Below are 22,158 nucleotides of genomic sequence, written 5' to 3'. Positions count from 1 at the left end.
TGAAATTTGGCATGGATGCTCATTAGGACCAGGAAGGATGAAAAATGTTTTCAGATTTTCGGATGACCCCTTCTGAAGGGGGTCGTCCATAGAAGGCAAATATTGTTTTCGCGATATTGACGTTACTTTTCGTCGGATCGTGTTGATAATTTGCAGATGGGTGTTTTGAAAGACGAGAAATCGATTTCAGGTGACAAATATTGTGTAAGGGATCGGCCAAAGGGGTCGTCCATATTAACTGTTCGATGTTTGTGCGATATTGACGTTATTATACATCGTATTGAGATGAAAATTGGTACACGATAGTTTTGAGTGACGGGCAATCGATTTGAGGTATCAAATTCAGTGTAAGGGGCCGGCAAAAGGGGTCGTCCATATTAAATTTTCAGTATCTTAGTGATATTGACGTTTTTATACATCGGATTGGGATGAAAATTTGCACATAGCAGTTATTAGGGACGAACATTTGATTTCACTTATCCAAATAAAAATCAGGGGTCGGCCAAAGGGGTTGTCCATATTAACTATTCACTGTTGATGCGATATTGTTGTTATTATACATCGGATTCAGACGAAAATTGGTACACGAGAGTTTTGAGAGACGGGCAATGGATTTCGGGTATAAAATTCAGTGTTCGGGGCCGGCAAAGGGGGTCGTCCATATTAACCATTCAATATTTTTGCTATATCGTCGAAATTATACAACGGATTGGGATGAAACTTTGCACACGGTTGATTTCAGGGACTGGCAATCGATTTCAGATGTCAAACATTTTTCCAGGGGTCGACGAAAGGGGTCGTCCAAATTAATTAATTTTTCACTGTTTTAGCAATATTGACGTTATTATACAATGGATTGCTTTGAAAATTGGCACACGGAAGTTTTGAGGGAAGGGCAATCGATTTCAGATATCAAAGATTGTATAAGAGGCCACTGAAAGGGATTTTACTTTTTGGCAATGATTGCGTTGTTATGCAACGATTGAGTCGATATTTATTCACGGGGTTTTTGGCACGGTCAATTTATTCCTGATTTCAAATTTAGTAGCTGACGACAGACAAAGTGATCGTCCAATATTTTTGCAATTATTACTTAACAATGAATTCAAAAGTGCATCTGCAAAATGCTTTTTAATTGACTTTCATGCAAATTGTTCATTACATATTCCAAGCGAAACGGAGTTCGTATGGGATCAGCTAGTTCTGAATAATGCGATTGACATTTCACAAAAAAGGCTATTTGAGGAACTTCTTGGAACTTGAAGTTCACAGAAGGTTTTTTGATGATCTTCTTGGAACTTAAAGTTTACAGAAGGCTATTTGAGACCTTATTTGTAACTTATATACTGTGTGGGTGCGATTGACAAGTCACAAAAAAGCTATTTGAGGAACTTCTTGGAACTTGAAATCCAAAGAAGGCTATTTGAGACCTAATTTGGAACATTTATGCTGTGAGGATACGATATACATGTCACAAAAAAGCTATTTGAGGAGCTTTTTGGAACTTCAAGTCCATAGAAGGCTTTTTGAGGAACCTTCTGTAACTTTCATGCTCACATTCGAGAAAATTCGATACTAAATCCCTTTGGAACCTTTCTTCAGCGAAATTCGAACTTTGGCGGCACGAGTTTAAGTAGATATGAGACTTTTTGTTGCTTGGGCATCTCCAATTACCTCAGGTAAGGTCTGAAACCAAAGTTATAGTTTTTCAGAAGAAAAATAATTTTTTTCTTCGCTTTAAACCACTTTCTTCCTAACTTGCTATTATCATTGTGAGGATTTTTTTAATGTACGATAGTTATAACTATTATAGGGGACAGGGCGGCTATATGCGCATATTAAGGAAAGCACTCATTTTCTCCCATATTCCAATAGATAGGAGTCTGAAAACTATATACACATGAGCGGACATCTGTTTTCTATACGTTAGAGTAACTTTTCTATTAAAATCTTTTACAGTTTATGTGAAAATAATTTTATAGTAGTCAAAATAGCCGATTTTCGAAAACGGCGAGCTAAATGCGCATATTTATGTTTTAAGCTATATTTTATTTACACTTGCAATATTTTGATATTATTTAATTGAAAATGGTAGAAACGGATGTTAAGCATGCGTCAATGCTGAAATTTTGGTGAAATTTGTAACATCACTAGTTTTCTTTTGCATGAAACATAGTTAGGTATGCCATATGGCCATATTTCATGGTAATATTTTGCTAACATCGTATTTTTGTCGGATCAGTATGAAGTTCTTCTTTTTTTCGCTGTAAGATCATGATTTGAGCGTAGATTCAATGTTTAAATAATACAAAGTAAAAAATTTTAAAGACTAATCTAATTTTATCATTCAGAAACTGTCTCTTATTCCAATATCTAATTATTTACAACTTTGCCCAAAGCTTCAATTTGTTGAATTTCCGATTTCCAGATGAATAAGAAAGAAAAACCATTAAAGTTTTTGTTCACAGAATCTGTACGCACGATAATTAAAGTTCAATATATTCTAACAAAACTGACAAAAATCTTGTTCAAATTTTAAATTTTTTCATGCCATGTGTTAAATTACCCTCAAACTACACTGATAAGATATGTTGAATATGCAGAAATATCGTCAATCGGCTGTATGCGCATATTACCCAATATGCGCATACAGGAGCACATCCTCCTATATTATATTTGAATGAAATATTTTGATATTGTGTTCGTATTAAATTCACCATGGGCATCTAGTATGCACGGTGCGAAAAAGATTTTTTTTTGCTCCCCGCAATGGAATAGTGTTAATTTACACCAGCATATTTTGGGGTAGTGATTAAAAATTCTCGACAGCAGTTTATAAGAATGAGACAATAATATTTCGTTGAGATCAGTTTGACTATTTTTCTTTTTTTTTATATGCTCTTCTGGTCGAGTAACCTTTCTGCAATTTGATCCACCACCAGAGAAAACTAGCGAAGCCTGACACCGGCTGGCGTAGTTCCGTTTAACGAGCTTAACTGCAAAAAAAGTAACCGAGCAAAATAGGGAAGTTAATCGAATGCCGATCTTATCCGATCTTAGTAAATCGATCATTTTGCGGCGTGCTCTTCGCTATGCGCATGCCTATCAATACCCCGAAATTAACTGCTCGTTATCGAGTTGATTTTTCTCTGACTGGCTCACTGCCAACAACCCACAGTAAGCAGTGAGTCAGCAGTCTATGTCGGATTGATGGAAAAGTCAATGTCAATCGAAAAAGTAAAAAAAAAATACCGAAACGGTATCATAGTAGACTGTGCTGCTAGCCTAATACCCAATGCTGCAATTGGAAAGGAAAGTGCGACATTCATGGCATACTTAATCAGACGTCCGTTGGTATCTCATCAAGGCCAACGAACGAATCACTGCCAATGGATGCTGCGATCAGGCGATCGATCATGACAGGCTACCTGACTGCCTGTAGTTGGTACACTGAATGTCAGATAATTTTAAGGTGGAAAATCAGCTGAAAAGGTGCCATGCTGCTCATTAGCCAGGTTTTGAGGAAAAAACGATTCGACATACGGATATGTCACGCTATGAACGGAGGGGCAATTTTGAGGTGATTATGCCGAAATGCGCGATTGTTTCAATTTTTTGGCTATTTTCACTTCATTCATACCTTCCGGTGCGGTTTGTAGGTGACATGGTTCGCACGGCGGAATCGCGCCTAAACAGGCAGTTTGCTGGACGTCAATTTTAATCAAAATCGATTGAAGGTTGATCGGCTCAGTAACGCCTGCAAATAAATTATGACTTCCGGGAACTAGGCTCGAAAACATAAAAGAAATTTCTATCTCATAGTTTCCATAGTCTTTCTGAGCTTTGTACACCTGTTATCTGTGATACTAAGAGATAAAGTTTAGGAAATTTAATAGAATTATATAGTTTCGTGAATTAAAATACATCAACCTCTAAGCATCCATAACCATGATTTGAACCAGTGACAGCTTCAGGTAATTCTGCATTGTCGTACGCTAACGTATCAACCTTCTTGACGTCAATGAATCAACAGGTTTGTTTTTCAACGGTGATAACTTTTATATAAAGTCGTTGCAATAGAATAAATGTCGGCCACAGCAGCACGTTTTCGGACATAATTATCATCGTGAAATGGTGACGATCTAATTACTGTTATATTTTGTAGCACTTAACCTCGTTATGGGCAACTCATTTACATAATTGGCCAAACGTTAAAAATTAATAACTATAATGAGCTATCATAAAATTCCAGGCTGCTGGCGAGCACGTTTTTGTATAAAACATGTGAAACTTTGATTAATATCAATATGGTCAGCTTTATGAGGATCAGATTTCAGGAACATAAATTTTTGGGACAGGCTGAGTTCAGGGTAAATAAAAATTTGCTTATGTAAAATTGAGATACGTATGCATTCTGTGCGCTCTCAGCTGAGAATGGTTATGAAACCTGAGGAATAATTGTATGGAAAACTAAATAAAATTATTTGTATTTTTTTCAAACAATTTCAATTAATGTAAAAAAAAACATATTTTTTGATTAATAACAACTTTTTGCTGGACGATATAGGCGATGTTTTTCGCGGACGGCACAAGATTGTTTCTGCGCCTGTGAAAGTTTTAATTTTAAGTAAAATGCAGGAACAACTTACCAAGTGAAGTCCCGTGCAAAACCTATGATTCTGAATTCTGATTCTTAATTCTGAATTCTGATTCTGAATTCTGATTCTGAATTCTGATTCTGAATTCTGAATTCTGATTCTGAATTCTGATTCTGAATTCTGATTCTGAATTCTGATTCTGAATTCTGATTCTGAATTCTGATTCTGAATTCTGATTCTGAATTCTGATTCTGAATTCTGATTCTGAATTCTGATTCTGAATTCTGATTCTGAATTCTGATTCTGAATTCTGATTCTGAATTCTGATTCTGAATTCTGATTCTGAATTCTGATTCTGAATTCTGATTCTGAATTCTGATTCTGAATTCTGATTCTGAATTCTGATTCTGAATTCTGATTCTGAATTCTGATTCTGAATTCTGATTCTGAATTCTGATTCTGAATTCTGATTCTGAATTCTGATTCTGAATTCTGATTCTGAATTCTGATTTTGAATTCTGATTCTGAATTCTGATTCTGAATTCTGATTCTGAATTCTGATTCTGAATTCTGATTCTGAATTCTGATTCTGAATTCTGATTCTGAATTCTGATTCTGAATTCTGATTCTGAATTCTGATTCTGAATCTTGATTCTGAATTCTGATTCTGAATTCTGATTCTGAATTCTGATTCTGAATTCTGATTCTGAATTCTGATTCTGAATTCTGATTCTGAATTCTGATTCTGAATTCTGATTCTGAATTCTGATTCTGAATTCTGATTCTGAATTCTGATTCTGAATTCTGATTCTGAATTCTGATTCTGAATTCTGATTCTGAATTCTGATTCTGAATTCTGATTCTGAATTCTGATTCTGAATTCTGATTCTGAATTCTGATTCTGAATTCTAATTCTGAATTCTGATTCTGAATTCTGATTCTGAATTCTGATTCTGAATTCTGATTCTGAATTCTGATTCTAAATTCTGATTCTGAATTCTGATTCTGAATTCTGATTCTGAATTCTGATTCTGAATTCTGATTCTGAATTCTGATTCTGAATTCTGATTCTGAATTCTGATTCTGAATTCTGATTCTGAATTCTGATTCTGAATTCTGATTCTGAATTCTAATTCTGAATTCTGATTCTGAATTCTGATTCTGAATTCTGATTCTGAATTCTGATTCTGAATTCTGATTCTGAATTCTGATTCTGAATTCTGATTCTGAATTCTGATTCTGAATTCTGAATTCTGATTCTGAATTCTGATTCTGAATTCTGATTCTGAATTCTGATTCTGAATTCTGATTCTGAATTCTGATTCTGAATTCTGATTCTGAATTCTGATTCTGAATTCTGATTCTGAATTCTGATTCTGAATTCTGATTCTGAATTCTGATTCTGAATTCTGATTCTGAATTCTGATTCTGAATTCTGATTCTGAATTCTGATTCTGAATTCTGATTCTGAATTCTGATTCTTTGATTTATCGGCCTAGCGGTGAAAAGTGATGTCCTTTTTAGTAGGGACATCTAAGGATTATGAAATTTTTTATATAGATGGATAGAAGGTTAGAAGAAATGAAAGATGGTGAAAATGAGCGGGTAGAATTTGTCTAGAAGCATTACCATCACATACCAAATTTTTGTTCCTCACGAGCCTACTACTATGAAGTGGTAGATACAGATAGAGTTGCATCTACCACCACACATTAGTAGGCTTAGCGTGGTCCGCCCCACAAGTGAGAACTTGTAGTGCGGACGAACACAAGTTCTCACTTGTGGGGCGGACCACGCTAAGCCTACTAATGTGTGGTGGTAGATGCAACTCTATCTGTATCTACCACTTCATAGTAGTAGGCTCGTGAGGAACAAAAATTTGGTATGTGATGGTAATGCTTCTAGACAAATTCTACCCGCTCATTTTCACCATCTTTCATTTCTTCTAACCTTCTATCCATCTATATAAAAAATTTCATAATCTTTAGATGTCCCTACTAAAAAGGACATCACTTTTCACCGCTAGGCCGATAAATCAAAGTAACAAACAAAAATTACGGTGGTTAATCTCTTCATAGAATTCTGATTCTGAATTCTGATTCTGAATTCTGATTCTGAATTCTGATTCTGAATTCTGATTCTGAATTCTGATTCTGAATTCTGATTCTGAATTCTGATTCTGAATTCTGATTCTGAATTCTGATTCTGAATTCTGATTCTGAATTCTGATTCTGAATTCTGATTCTGAATTCTGATTCTGAATTCTGATTCTGAATTCTAATTCTGAATTCTGATTCTGAATTCTGATTCTGAATTCTGATTCTGAATTCTGATTCTGAATTCTGATTCTAAATTCTGATTCTGAATTCTGATTCTGAATTCTGATTCTGAATTCTGATTCTGAATTCTGATTCTGAATTCTGATTCTGAATTCTGATTCTGAATTCTGATTCTGAATTCTGATTCTGAATTCTAATTCTGAATTCTGATTCTGAATTCTGATTCTGAATTCTGATTCTGAATTCTGAATCTGAATTCTGATTCTGAATTCTGATTCTGAATTCTGATTCTGAATTCTGATTCTGAATTCTGATTCTGAATTCTGATTCTGAATTCTGATTCTGAATTCTGATTCTGAATTCTGATTCTGAATTCTGATTCTGAATTCTGAATTCTGATTCTGAATTCTGATTCTGAATTCTGATTCTGAATTCTGATTCTGAATTCTGATTCTGAATTCTGATTCTGAATTCTGATTCTGAATTCTGATTCTGAATTCTGATTCTGAATTCTGATTCTGAATTCTGATTCTGAATTCTGATTCTGAATTCTGATTCTGAATTCTGATTCTGAATTCTGATTCTAAATTCTGATTCTGGATTCTGATTCTGAATTCTGATTCTGAATTCTGATTTTGATTTCTGATTTCTGATTCTGAATTCTGATTCTGAATTCTGATTCTGAATTCTGATTCTGAATTCTGATTCTGAATTCTGATTCTGAATTCTGATTCTGAATTCTGATTCTGAATTCTGATTCTGAATTCTGATTCTGAATTCTGATTCTGAATTCTGATTCTGAATTCTGATTCTGAATTCTGATTCTGAATTCTGATTCTGAATTCTGATTCTGAATTCTGATTCTAAATTCTGATTCTGAATTCTGATTCTGAATTCTGATTCTGGATTCTGAATTCTGATTCTGAATTCTGATTCTGAATTCTGATTCTGAATTCTGAATTCTGATTCTGAATTCTGATTCTGAATTCTGATTCTGAATTCTGATTCTGAATTCTGATTCTGAATTCTGATTCTGAATTCTGATTCTGAATTCTGATTCTGAATTCTGATTCTGAATTCTGATTCTGAATTCTGATTCTGAATTCTGATTCTGAATTCTGATTCTGAATTCTGATTCTGAATTCTGATTCTGAATTCTGATTCTGAATTCTGATTCTGAATTCTGATTCTGAATTCTGATTCTGAATTCTGATTCTGAATTCTGATTCTGAATTCTGATTCTGAATTCTGATTCTGAATTCTGATTCTGAATTCTGATTCTGAATTCTGATTCTGAATTCTGATTCTGAATTCTGATTCTGAATTCTGATTCTGAATTCTGATTCTGAATTCTGATTCTGAATTCTGATTCTGAATTCTGATTCTGAATTCTGATTCTGAATTCTGATTCTGAATTCTGATTCTGAATTCTGATTCTGAATTCTGATTCTGAATTCTGATTCTGAATTCTGATTCTGAATTCTGATTCTGAATTCTGATTCTGAATTCTGATTCTGAATTCTGATTCTGAATTCTGATTCTGAATTCTGATTCTGAATTCTGATTCTGAATTCTGAATTCTGATTCTGAATTCTGATTTTGAATTCTGAATTCTGATTCTGAATTCTTTTTTTGGTACTTTTCATTTAACAAGGGATTAACCATTTGTTTTGACCCTCTACAATTGAGAAATAATATCGTACATGTCAGATTCAACTAATTCCACGCATTTTTATGAACCAACTGTAACACTTTATCTTAACTTTAATTGTCGTTTTGTAGTAAATACTGCTTCCATATTTGTACTGTTGATCATGTCCGTTCTTTGGGTGTTGAATTTCATTCAGTCCAAAAGGATGTGTATCACCGCGATGACCTCGTTGCAGGCATCTCAAATTGGCGGTTCTTCTTTTTTTAGTCACCTTCGCGTGGCCTTTCCGTAATCTCGTAAGGATGCGTTGATCTTTTTTGTTGGTCACGTAGTTCCATTTTTCGGTAGTGGCTTTATTTTCCGTAATTTGTTTGTCATGTGGGTTCTCCACGCTTGCCTGTGCTGTTCCCAAATTTTCGATTTCATCCATTTCAGGGTATCACTTTTGGGCGTTCCTATTGATAGTTGATTATTTTTCGAGTGTTTAGAAATCGGATATCAGAATGTTACTTTTTTTTTTAATTTTGAAGTTGAATTTTGATATTGGAATTCTTTAAATGTTAGATTTGCCATTATTCTTCTAGGCTCACACTTTTATTAACCAGCTTTCCTTCGAGCTTCTTTTTTTTTTAAACATAAAAGAAAGCATAAATGCCGTTAAAGATATATTTACCAAGCTCCTCAATGCGAATTTGCATCCAGTTATCCCTTTCTTCCCATTAAAAAAAAGGAAAACCGCTTCCAATTCAAATGGGCCAAATTCTACACCTGAGGCCAGGGGAGAGAATCTAGTTTGAGATAAAGTCCGATTTTCTGGAACAAATCCACGCGACGGGTGTTCATTTGGTGGTCGAAAGTCATTTTTGCAACAAGTCTTCGATACCTGTATAATTCGTACATTTCTGCAACTTGTTTTTCATCGTCAGGAATCGGGAGTCCAATACCCACTCGATCGATCGGTCGATAGACATTAGATTACTGATTGGAGCCACTTAGTAGCAATAATCGGCTTTGGTGGTGCTATTGAAGGTCGCAATTTCTTTCACCAATCAGCCTTTCGAAGCTCCTAGTTACTACTGGCTACCGATCCTCTAACCTAACCCACAAATGAAGCTCAAGACGGATGTCTGTTTGGGCTTCTGTTTTCACTGAATCTTTCTCGAGGGAAAAACATTCCTCTCTCTCATGAAGACGACCGATCGATTTCACAAAAGTGGCTGAACGCGTACAGCAATTTATTTGATTACAGTTACCGTACATTTAAATGAGTTTACCAACGTTTATTACCTTTGAAATTGAAAACAAGGCTTTAAATTGGTAGATTTGAAGGAATGATGAGGCCTCCCCTTTTTTAACGCTTGATTTTCCGACGATAAATTCAGTCATTTCAGTTCGTCAGATGCTGGCGATGATTGAACAATCTGTAATTCTTAGATTCACAATAGTGTTATCGATGGGCGCTCGAGAAAGGAGGATGACCGCATCATTAGCCTGGGTTATGCAGTTTAGCTGTGCTGGAAGTTGAAAGAGAGCCGGGCCATGATCTATCTACGTGATCCCGAACCGCCAGCTACCGGCATTCCTCTTAACAACAGGCGCTTTATATCTATTGCCCTCTAACGTGATCGATCCATCAAATGAAGGAATATAGATGTTATACAAAAAAAAAACATTAATACACCTTTCTTTCATTTTTTCCCCTATCATTCTATTCCACCTTTCATTGGACCTGTTTCAGTATCGGGGCAGGGGAATTTTAGACGCACCATTGGTGGTACCTTTTGGAATGAAACACCTTGATAATTTATCTGGATCGTTTCATTCTTTCATGTGGTATTAAAAAAGAGATACTCTACAAAAATTAGAGTCACACATTCGAATTAAGTTGTTATGATGTCAATGGATTGGCTTTGTCAGATTCCTCCTTCTTAAATTGGGTGTCAATCTGTGCTGGTTTCGTATGGTTCTAAGGAAACAATATTAAAAAACATGATCATGAAATAACAAGCTTTCCAATAAGTTCACTTAGATTTGAAATTATATATACATATATCTATTTAATAAAATTGCCGTGTAACGGTGTTAGAAGACGCTAATCTCCGAAACGGCGGAACCGATTCTCACGAAATTATTTTTAGAAAATTCTGTAGACATGAGATTAAGTTTTATCAAATTTTCAAAACAAACAATTCAAACAAAGTTTTTTTATTAGGTCGTATGAACCAATACAAACAAAACTGGGTTATCCACTGCAAACGATTGACAAAAATGTATTCTATGACCGGTTAAAATTTGGTTTCATTTGATCAATGAATAACTTTACCAAATTGATTTGAATTTAGGACTTATGATGATTTTATAATTCTTGAGCTCAATTTGGTTTTTGGCAAAACTGTGTAGGAGTGATATTAGCGATCCTATCATGATGCGACGCTGTCATTTGGTCTCAGGCGAGTACAATAAGCTTCGATTTTCAAATTTGAAATAGCCAGTAGTTTTTTTTTTTTTTCATTACAGAGGCAGCCAAAAACTATGGATGCTTTTTGCACACCTCGATCGGCCAGTGGCGCCTCAGTTTGTTCCCGGAAATGTCCAAGTGGATTCCCAAAGGTCACATACAGAAAGCAAAAATTGCAGGCTCCCTTGAAAGGGTAATTCCCGCGTTTTAATTGAATGGATAAGTTTTTTTTTAAATGTATTTCCACAAGTATTTCTTCAATTAAATTCGAATGAATAACTGAAGATTTAAGGCAATCGAACACGTTTTTGGAATCAAACTTATCGACTGACCAAAGGACGTATGCGCCAAATGAAAAATGCATTAGGACGTAATAAGTTCAACTTTTTTTGATTAACACTTAATTAACGTGGATTTCTAGTACGTCAGCATGTTCTGCGTCCATTTTCCGTTGACTTATAAATTTACAGATGAACTAGTAAATAGCACATGAGAGTCGAACCAACTGCATAGAGAAATGTAGTGTCAGTTCTATTGGATTTAAAACCAATTCTACTATATAGTTTAATGGTGTTGGATAAAAGTCTAGCATGTGGTTTCAATCTGCTATTCAAAATGAACTTGGCTTACTTTCAACATCTATGGTTCATCTTCTAATTTTCAATCTTCCTATGAGCATATTTCTCACAGATAAAGCCGATAGAAAATCCTTTAAATTTTCTGACATGTATAAAAAGTAATTTCTGTGGGTTTGTTTGTTTGTTCTGTATAGACTCAGCTGTCTTAAGAGCTAACTAGAGAGCTGAAATTTGGCATGGATGCTCATTAGAATCAGGAATGATGAAAAATGTTTTCAGAATTTCGGTTGACCCCTTCTGAAGGAGGTCGTCCATTCAAGACAAATGTCATTTTCAAGTTTTTCACGTTATTTTTCGTCGGATCGTGATGAAAATTTGCACATTGAGGTTTTGAGAGATGAGAAATCGATTTCAGGTATTGAATTTTGGGTCAGGGAGTCAGGGTTCGACAAAAGGAGTCGTCCATATTTACTTTTCAATACTTTTGTGATTTTGACGTTAGTGTGCATCGGATTGAGAAAAAAAAATTCGCTCGGATGGTTTTAGGGACGGGCAATCGATTGCCGGGATCAAATTTTGTATAACGGGCCATCCAAAGGGGTCGTCTATATTCATTGTTGGCTATTTTTGTGATACTGACATTATTATACATCGGATTCAGATGAAAATTGCTACACGAGAGTTTCGAATGACAAGCATTCGAATTCAGTGTAAGGGGTCGGAAAAAGGGATCGTCCATATAAACTTTTAAATATTTTTTATATTGACGCTATTATTCATCGGATTGAGAAGAAAATTTGCACTCGTATATTTTTAGGGGCACGCAAACACTTGCTGGTATCAAATGTTGTATAAGGGCAAGTCAAAAGGTCGTCCATATTAACTATTCGCTATTTTTGCGATATTGACGTTATTAAACAACGGATTTAGATGAAAATTGGCTTACGAGAATTTTTAATGATGTGCAAATGATTTGAGGTATCGAATTTTGTGTAAGGGACCGGCAAAAGAGGTCATCCATATTACCTTTTCATTTTTTGTGTGTTATTGACGTTATTATACATCGGATTGAGATGAAAATTTGCACATAGAAATTATTAAGGATGAACATTTGATTCCAATTGTCCAATTTTGGGTCAGGGGTCGGCCAAAGAGGACGCCCATATTTACTATTCACTGTTTTTTTTTTGCGATATTGATATTACATATTATGCAATGGATTGGTTTGAAAATTTGCACACGGGAGTTTTGAAGGAAGGGCAACTTATTTCAGAGACCAAAGTTCGGAAAAGAGGCCACCGATCTGCAACGATCGAGTCGAAATTCATACACGGTTTATTGGGGTCGGTCAATTGATTTCTGATTTCAATATTATTATCAAACGACAAAAAGGGGGTCTTATTAACTGTCAAATTGCTTTTCAATAATAACGTGAGTTTGTTTCATAACGAAACGAAAACTAATAAAATGATTTCAAATTTAGTAGCAAACGACAGAAAAAGTGAACGTACATATAACGTAATCAACATTTTTGCAATTATTGCTTAAAAATGCATTCGGAATTGCATCTGGAAAATGCCTGTGAATTGACATTAATTCAAAATGTTCACATATTCTAAATTGAAAGCGAAACGGAGTTCGTATGGAATCAGCTAGTAGTTAAATAAATAAAAAAAAATTGTTCATAATTGTTTTATGACCTCACAGCATAGTTTTATTTGCTCAAACTGTCATATTTTTCTAGAACATTTCAGCACCAACATGCGAAAGTAAACAAAACCCGCTCCCAGTAGAATCAATAAGCTCAATATGAGCTCTACTTAAAGTCTGTTTCACATAGAATCTGGTCGCATCTTTTCATTTACTGCAGCGCCCCTAGTTGTCACATCGCGAATCTATTGACAGTGATTTGATCCGGATGGTTTGTTTACTTAGTGGTGAAAATTTCATCAAGATTGAAGTAGTCAGTCAAAAGTAATCGCCGATGGAATGCGAAAGGCGAGAGAAAAATCTGCACACTCACGTAGAGAAACCGACGTGGTCAGGGGTAAAGATCGCGAAATTCCTGAAATATCCAAAATCGACTGTAAATTCGGTGCTGCAACGTTACCGGGAGACCCTTACGGTGGGTCGAGCAAAGCAAACCAGGCGTAAAAGTGGAACATATGACCGGAAGCTGCGAGCAAAGGTAATTCGATCAGTTCACAATAATCCTGGAATTTCCTTGCGTGATTTGGCGAAAAAGTTCTAGACGAACCACAGTACAGCTCGACGAATTTGTTTGCGAGAAGGCTTGCGGTCGTATCATGCAAGCAAACACCCCAACAGGACGCTGAAACAAAACCAACCCTGGTTGCCAAAACCATGGCGAGGAAGTTGTACGAGGAAGTGTTGACCAAGAACAACGGATGCATTTTGATGGACGACGAAACTTACGTCAAAATGGATTTTGGACAAATACCCAGTAACGAATTTTACCTTGCGAAGCGTAAAGGGGATGTTGCGGGTAGATTCAAGTTTGTTTTCGCAGATAAATTTGCTCGTAAGTTGATGATTTGGCAATAAGGGATCTGTAGTTGTGGTAAGAAGACTAAGATTTTCATCACTTGGGACACAATGAATGGAAATGTTTACAAAGAAGAATGTGTCCAGAAGAGGGATTTGACATTCATTCGGTCCCACAAAGGTCCGGTGAAGTTCTGGCCGGACCTGGCAAGCTGAAGAAATGTGACAGAACTATGAAAAAACTCGCTCAAATGGAAAAGTGGTGGAACAAGATGACGAATGAGGTTACCAGCAGTACTGTGCAGAAAATGATGGGTGGTATCACAAAAAAAGTTCGAAAATTCATCCGAAAAGCTGACGAATGATTTTTATGTATTTTTTCCTTAAAGTGCAATAAAAACCCCACAAAATGCGGAAAAATTATGTATTTTATCCGGCCAGATTCTATGTGAAACAGACTTTATTTATCACAAAAACCGTTTTTAGTTTATCAGTTTCCATTGGAATTAACATGCAATTTTAAAAAGAGATCTAAAAGAGATATTGCCATAATATGACATTATCCCCACAAAAATTTGTTTATAGATACACCCTTTACTTACCCCACATCAAACCAAACGGTTTAGATGCAAACATTAAAAGGGGAAAATACGAAAAACTATTTACGCACTCCCAAAGAGAGACCCATAAGCGATTGTCGAAACATAGAGGAATTTTTTATCTTCATCTCACTCACACACATTAAACATACAGTATAAAACCATTTAGACGAAATTCATACTCCAGCTAGGTTCTAGAAGCAATTGCGAGCTATTTTTCAATGAAAATACCCTTTTATCAATAAAAATATATCGAGAATGTTACTACGCACCTTTTCACGAGTTGGTGCTGCATTTTTATAAGACATTCCGATTTCGAGATATAGCAAAGGAATCAAGTCTCCCCAGGGATCAAGTGTCCCTACTCTTATGCATAAAAACAGCTTATTGCTCATTGAAGATCATTGAACTCAAGTACAGACATCATTTTTCAAACACATTACCCCTAAAACTGTTATGAAAACGTGTGAACGATCAGCTCTACCGGTCCGTTCTAGGTGGGAAATCCAATTCGATCCATCCGATCGAGACCAACTTCCAGAGAAGGATGTTTGATAATCGATAAACTGAACTTTGATAATTGGCAATCAAAGCAAACCCACGAATCAGCCCCATTCTCATTTCCGCGATCGCCTATCTGGATGTTGAATATTGTTTCCGATTCCAGAGGGTTTGACTTTTAAATCAGTCACAGTTCGCGAAATTTAAGACATCATTGGTAAGTGCGAATGAAAATTTTATTCTTTTAGTAATTAAGAAAACTACTTATTATCTCAGTGTAGTACGTTTACAGTTAAGTTACGATTTCAGTGTTTTCTGTCGAATACGGTGGAACGGAGCACCGACTACGAAGCGGAACCGTTTCCGTTGGCAGATATTGATTCCGGTGACCGAACATGCCCGTTCATAGTAGCTGCCCCTCTCGAGATTTATCAACGTTTGTCCGCTGCCGAATAAATTTCAAAACGGTTAACCAATTCTGCCGCTTATGATACACAGGAGAAAAAAAATCAAACCTCACCCACATGTGGGATATTTAGCGGTCGCTATAGGAAAACAAAAGAGCTAAAACCTATCATTAGTCAGGAAGTGGGCAGCGTGTATGTGAAAAATGCTCTCCGTTATCATCGGAAATCGGCATTTACCGCTCTACTGACCGACTCCGGGCAGAAGGAGAAACACTAAACGTACTTACTGAGCCACGGTGCATCATACACCTACAGCTGCTATCATTTAATATATCCCTCGGTGCGAGAAAATTTTACCTCAATGTTGTTAGGTGATCGGGCTTTTCCTCCAAATTGACCTCGAAAACGTTTAACAGAGACGTCAAATCAACGAACCTGAAATAAGAAGAAATATGGATGTTAAACTATGATACGGGGTTGAGATTGGACATAATAAAATAAGAAAAAAATAATGGGAGCTGGATTTCAGAATTTTCTAAATGAATAAGTTTTTTCTTTTATGTATAACAATAGAAAAAAGAGACTTATCAAACTGAAAAATTCACAGTTGCAAAAGCAAAAGTATTGTTATCATTTGAATTGAAATTTTTGCGCCATAATTTTTTTTTCACGACTAATGTTAACAAGTAAGATGAGCAAATAATTGCTGGACTATTTCTATTTCTAATGTGCACTAAAATAGTAGTTAATTTCGCCAAAATTGGCTTACATAGCTAATAGAGAGCAGAGAAGCTCTGAAGCTGTTTTGATTAGCATTTTGACAAGTTTTTAGTGCTCATGGTTACTTGGACACATCGTCGGTTTATCCAAAACAACAGTCACGAGAAGTTGCAGCATGTTTGCTGAATGTATTATTTTGAAAGGTACCAGATTAGGATTGTTCGATCTTCGGGAAAAGATCGATCTTCAAAATCGATCCAGATGAACGGTTCTGGGATCGATCCATATCCGTCATATGAAATTGTTACATTAGGAAATGAGCCTGTGGAGAGAATCAATAAGATAAGAGATCTAGGTATTATATTGGACTCAAAACTTACCTTTGCAGATCACTATAACTCAGTAATTCAGAAATCAAATAGTATGCTTGGCTTTATAAAACGTTTTAGTTGTAATATTCGTGACCCATATACACTAAAATCATTGAACACAGCTTATGTCCGATCCATTCTTGAGTACTGTAGCGTTGTGTGGCCCCCTTTTCAAATTTCTCATAAAAATCGTTTAGAATCCATTCAAAAACAATTTGTTCTATTTGCTTTACAAAATCTAGGATGGTCTCAGAGCCAATTACCAAGCTACGAATCACGCTGTTTACTAATAAATATTGAACCATTAAGTGTTAAAAGAAAATTTGCTGCAATCTCTTTTGTACACAGCAAATTTTTTTTGCTGGAAACCAGCAAAATTTTGCTGGTTTTTGTCCCGCTGACTTTCCAGCAATTTCAATTGCTGGAAAAAACAGCAAACGTTAATGCTGGTTTCCAGCAATTCAAATTGCTGGAAAATCAGGAATCCAGATTGCTGGAAACCAGCTATTTCTTTCAACACAACCGGCAGTATTTAGTATGAAATTTATATTTCAATTCAAAATTAAAGTTTAGTATTGGCTGTGCATATAATAAGCAATAAAAACAATTATTTTCTCCCATTTTCAATAAGGGATTAATTTATTTTCCAAAAAAAACTTTTCTTTCACAACTTTCTAACACCGGCTCTGGCGTGGCCGCTTTGTGCCAAAATGTTGATCATCCGCCACCTGTAAAAATAGTTTTGATTAGTATCTTCTATGGAATATCTACCTGTACAATAAAAACTTACCCTTGACTTGATGCCTGGTTGCTAGAATATAGAGGAAAATAAAATAATTATATTAATTTAACCTTAATTCGTAAAATAGAATCTCACCTTACTTCAGCGTACGAAACAAAAACAAACTCCAAATTGACAACTCGATTGCTGATTTTCCAGCAAACTGCAGATGGATCAATTGCTGGAAAGTCCAGCAATTTGAAAACCGATTGCTGATTTTTCAGCAAAAATGACAAGCACATAACCGAATGCTGAAAAATCCAGCAATTCGAAAACCGATTGCTGGTTTCCAGCAAAAATTTGGATTGCTGAACGTTTCCAGCAATTTTTTTTGCTGGAAATCGAGGCAAAAATTTACAGTGTAAACGACATAATTAATCAGCGTGTCTACTAAATCAGTTAAACTTTTATTGTCCTTGTCGGCAGTTGAGAACCAGAAATCTGTTTATTTTAACCTCTGCCAGAACATAGATTTTACTATGTCTAAACAGCAGCTAAAAAGTGCTTTTTACGGAAACAGGCACTGAAGAACCCAACATTGTAGTATTTAACATAATTTTAAGATTGTAACTCCTAGGTTTGAGAATATGTATGTACACACAAAATTTTCAAGGCTCAACTTAGCAAAAATACACCATTACTTTCTGTTAGCTAATTTTTAATTTTACTTTCGAGTTAGCATTTTCTCAAATTGTCATGACTTCAGCTCAATTTGAGTAAAAAAAACCCATTTGCTAGCTTTTAGCACTAACAGTAGCAAGTACCCGAACCTTGGTCGTTTTTTCAGTTGCTTGTATTTTGTGTTTTCGGGTTCAAAACGAAAAGTGGAAAATTATTATTGTGCGTTTTTTTCCGAATTTGGCCGGTAAGTAAATAATTTAAGAAGAAATAAAATGGTTTCTGATCGTAACAGATCACTAATTTGTTGTTTATTTCAGATCTTGCAGTTTCTCAACAAATAAAATTGGTGCAGCGGTTTGGTAAAAGATTGCCAACAAGGGCCAACAACAGTAGCTGTGACAAACTTTTCGGGATTTTTAACGGATACCTAAGGGGGCATCCATAAATTACGTAACGCTCCTAGGGGGGGGGAGGGAGTAAGCTCGAGCGTTACGAATTGTGACATAGGGGAGGGGGGGAGGTATGCTCATCGTTACGTAACGATTTATTCCTTAAAATTCTGTTTGTATGTCATGCAATTTTTGCAGAATCAGATGCAAACAAAATTCAGTTCCAAAATTGAAAGCTTCAACATGATTGAAGCTGGTTTGTAATTTTCCCTTTTGAAAGATTCTGAGATAGACTCCTTAAAATAAAATGTGTCTTGAATATGCTTGAAATAATCGTTGGAAAACCGAATATTGAGTACATTTGCCCCCAAGAACTCAATTCAACCTTAACACGGAAATTTCACTTCAAAGTTGATTAAAAAAAATCAATTTTGATTATTTTGACGAATATTACTAAGTATATACCCCACTTATGCCCCCAAGTTAAGCTTTTTGAACAAAATAAATTAAACGAGGTAGATCATCAGTTAACAAGCACAGAGCTTCTCGTGATAAGACAATCAATTTATATTATCAGAGAGTCATCAATGAGTACTTTGAAGCGATTTGGATATATATTGATTCCGTTATGAAAAACGTATGAAAAATTTATGTTGAAATCTTTCTTTACCTTTAAAAATCAGTATTAAAAACATGAGAAGATAGAGGGGGGGGTGGTAATTATCAGCGTTACGTGATTTTCATAGGGGGGTACGTCAAAGCGTTACGATTTGTGACATACGGGGGGGAGGGGGTCAAAAAAGTGCATTTTTGGCGTTACGTAATTTATGGATGCCGCCTAAGGACAATTTCCGCTTGCTTTGGACGACCGGTTCGAAGTGTTTGAAATTGTTCAGATCTCTTTGTTCTCGAGAGCTGAAAAAAGCTGCCTTCAACCAGAGCTGTCGTCCTTCTGATTGCATCCTCTCCGTCAGCCGGATTAATGAATTTCTACTTGACGTTGATGTTGGTTCAGACGGTGAACAGTATAACAAAAAACGGTGTTTCCCTCGGAAGATTTTGTATGTTTCGTAATGGTGTGGTTACGGTTCCGCGCGATTGAATTAAAATTTGGAAGAACCTTGTTATTTAAGGTTTCAAAATTTTATGAATTTACCGGATGTGCGGTCCACCTGAAAATCTACACCAGCCGCAAGAACAAATGCCTCGATAGGCCTCGATGGGATAGGTATGGACGTTCATTCTATTCAACACCAGGCTTCAAATTGGCTGGAGGTCAAAGTTTCGGACAGGTGAGAATTTCAAAACTGAATTTTACTATTCAAATTTTCCATTTTTTTCTTTTTGTATTTTTGACTTAAGTTACTAAATACTTATTCATTGTTCGATACTAATTTTTCATGGAACCTAATTGTTATCAAACCCTCTCTGAACAAACATACAACAACAACTTTGTTACTTTATTTGAAACTTTTTTTTTTAAATTTGAATCTTTATCAACAGTTTTTCTTTCTATAGGCAGTCGATCCCAAACCGTTACCAAATCTATACCGTTGGACTGATGAAATATTCAATCAAATTCAATCCAAACGTAAATTCATATGAAAACATAATGAGCCCAAATCATTCAATGGTCCTAAGTAAAATTCATTGGTTATAATTATCGACCGGACCCGGGTACAAGCCACGAAAAAATCTAGCCGAATTGCTCACCACAAATGTACGTGAAGTTAATGAGTAGGGGCAGCTATAAGAAACATTCCAAAATCAAAATGCCGTGGTAAGTATAATGATTTCAAGTTAAAAAATATTAATTAAACTCCTTACTTTTCCAGTAAATTTAATAACCTACCTCTGCCATCGTCGAAGGTGTAAAGCCTCGCCAACAGCCTACAAACGTAATAAATGGAAATGCATCGAAGAAAGTCGCTCAGCTGATTTTCAATTCAGCAGCAGCGGGAGTTAATTATGCGATAAACAGACGACGGTAGGTTTGTGTTTAATATTTATTTTGCTTAGATACACCCGTTCATTGTCAATTTTCATTTCATATTCTCGATTTACAAATGGATGATTCAAATGTAGACTAAGAATCGTCGTTATTAAAACATTTTAGCAATGACCTTCATTTTAAGAATCCCTTTGAAATATTGTAGAATGGTGACAATGAAAAATTCAATAGATTTTTTTCCTCTTCCGAAATCTTGATAACATTTTCAGTCTATCAATCAATTTCATTTCAACATTGTTTTTCTTTTTCAGGTGAACTTGAAACGCAATAGATGATTAATTTTCCTACTTCTAAAGTAAGTCTCACGATTGCGGACCCACAGTGCCATTAGAGGTCATTAATACCCGCAGCCAGCTGGACTGCGAAGTTCAATCACGTTATACGCTCATACGTCGGGATCGAGTACTTCAAATTTTGATCAGCAGAGCTGATTGTGTGAAAAATAGAAAATGATAATGTCATTGCTGTTGTTGATGATAACCAATAAAAAAAACAATAAGAAAACAAAACGGTGTCTTTGAAATTCGAAATTTACTAAAATTCTAGTAATTTTGAGGAAATACTTTTTTGCTTAAATTTTAGCAAACAATAATTTTATTTACTGAAAAATTAGTAAAAAATTAGTATGGACACTTTTCACCATTTTACTAAAACTTTAGTAAAAAAAATTGCTAAATTGATTGCTAAGTTTTTAGCTGGTCAAATTTGAGCAAAATTTTGCTAAATTCCGGCCTCGAAAATTTTGTGTGTAGCCTACGATGTTTGGCGAAATAAATAAAATATCCAACGAGAAAAATATTAAAGCTGTTTTCTATGGTTAAATAAGCTTCCTCATTAAGGTTGCCATTATGCCCTTTTTTCATAAATAAGAATAAAAGATCGAATAGAAAATAAACCGATCTAATCGATTTTTTCCTGGCCGAAGAATCAATCCAAAAAATCGAAAATCGGAGTTGCAAAAATCAATCTTCCAAGGATCGATCCAAGATCGACCAATCCTATACCAGATGGCGCCTACTTGTTTACTATAGTCTCTCTAGGTTGTAAACGAACCTTTAAATATTGTGTAAAATTAAACAAAAAACTTACAAACATTTATACGTTACGTTACCATTAGTTTGAAACCATAAATTGCCAAGTTTTTTTTTACTTAGTCATAATGGATTGATTGATCTCTAGCAGATATTTAAATTTGAAAACCCTAGACAATATTTTGTGCGGTAATATCAATGATAACTCAGATTTCTCTAAAGTTACAGCGTTGATTGATAATAAATGCACATCTCGCCCGCACGGATCGAGTTAAGATTATTTGTAGTGCATTTATCGAAAAATCTTACTCCAAAAAGCCATGAAGGAATTTTCAACATGAAAATAATTACAGTATGCTAGAGGAAATAGATGTTCCCTCAAAATCAGTATTCTTCCGCTATTTTCACGAAAAATAATCAAAATATTTTGAATTAAAAATTTTGTGTCAATAAAAAAAGCGTCACTAGAAAAATGATTCACTTTACCTTTTTAAATTTTTGTAATCTTCTGAATCGTTAATATTTTTCACAACTTCTCCGATTGATTAAAATAACATTGAGATAATGTTGTTGTTGATAAAACGTTTTTCTTTGTTGAAAAAAAAACGTTTACCTTTTGCAGAATTACTGAGGATAAATATTGAACTGTATGATCACT

At 35.2% G+C, this 22,158-nt stretch overlaps 1 protein-coding gene and 1 long non-coding RNA gene across 2 annotated transcripts in view; one reads left to right on the top strand and one right to left on the bottom strand.

The window, feature by feature from the left end:
• The window catches only part of LOC129739307 (uncharacterized), a 284,988-nt gene that overhangs the window by 139,383 nt on the left and 123,447 nt on the right, over positions 1–22,158 (bottom strand). The window lies entirely within an intron of this gene.
• LOC129739312 (uncharacterized) lies at positions 19,994–20,888 on the top strand. Its single transcript, XR_008735818.1, has 3 exons — positions 19,994–20,238; positions 20,294–20,445; positions 20,721–20,888. It is a non-coding gene; the product is annotated as an uncharacterized LOC129739312 (long non-coding RNA).

This window comes from Uranotaenia lowii, chromosome 1 (assembly GCF_029784155.1).
Source record: "Uranotaenia lowii strain MFRU-FL chromosome 1, ASM2978415v1, whole genome shotgun sequence".
NCBI lineage: Eukaryota > Metazoa > Arthropoda > Insecta > Diptera > Culicidae > Uranotaenia > Uranotaenia lowii.
Note: the sequence above shows the minus strand (reverse complement) of the source record. Positions and strands in the feature narration are given on the sequence as shown.